We start from the raw sequence: 1,094 nt of genomic DNA on the forward strand, positions 1-1,094 counted from the left end.
TCCTGAAATCTCCAGTCTCCTGCCTGCTACCAAGCCTTGCCTCTAGTCTCTAGCCTGAAGACTCCAGCCTCTTGCCTCCTGCCAAGCCTTCCCTACAGTCTCTAACCTCAAGCCTGAAGACTCCAGCCTCCTGCCTACTGCCAAGCCATGCCATTAGTCTCTAGACTCAAGCCTGAAGAGTCCAGACTCTAGCCTCAAGCCTGAGGACTCCAGTTTCCTGCCTGTTGCCAAACCTCGCCTCTATTCTCTAGCCTGTAGCCTGAAGACTCCAGCCTCTAGCCTCAAGCTTGAAGCCTCCAGCCTCCTGCCAAGCCTCGCCTCAAGTCTCTAGCCTCAAGCTTGAAGACTCCAGACTCCAGCCTCCAGCCTCAAGCCTGAAGACTCCATTCTCCAGCCTCTTGCCTAGCCTCACCTCTATTCTCTAGCCTCAAGCCTGAAGACTCCAGGCTCCAGCCTCTAGCCTCAAGCCTGAAGACTCCATCCTCCTGCCTCTTGCCAAGCCTCGCCTCTAGCCTCTAGCCTCAAGCCTGAAGACAGCAGCCTCCTGCCAAGCCTTGCCTCTAGTCTCTAGCCTCAAGCCTGAAGACTCCAGCTTCCTGCCAAGCCTCGCTTCTAGTCTCTAGCCTCAAGCTTGAAGACAGCTGCCTCCTGCCAAGCCTTGCCTCTAGTCTCTAGCCTCTAGCCTTAAGCCTGAAGACTCCAGCCACCTGCCTCCTGCCAAGCCTTGCCTCTAGTCTCTAGCCTCAAGACTGAAAACATCAGCCTCTTGCCTCAAGCAGGAAGATTCCAGCCTCCTGCCTCCTGCCAAGCCTTGCCTCTAGTCTCTAGCCTTAAGCCTGAAGAGTCCAGCCTCCTGCCAAGCCTTGCCACTTGTCTCTAGCCTCAAGCCTGAAGACTCCAGCCTCTAACCTCAAGCAGGAAGACTCCAGCCTCCTGCCTCCAGCCCAGCCTCGCCTCTAGTCTCTAGCCTCAAGCCTGAAGACTCCAGCCTCCTGCCTCCTGCCAAGCCTTGCCTCCAGCCTCTAGCCTCAAGCCTGAAGTCTCCAGCCTCCTGCCTCCTGCCAAGCCTTGCCTCCAGCCTCTAGACACAAGCC

This window comes from Mobula birostris, chromosome 2 (assembly GCF_030028105.1).
Source record: "Mobula birostris isolate sMobBir1 chromosome 2, sMobBir1.hap1, whole genome shotgun sequence".
Lineage (NCBI taxonomy): Eukaryota > Metazoa > Chordata > Chondrichthyes > Myliobatiformes > Myliobatidae > Mobula > Mobula birostris.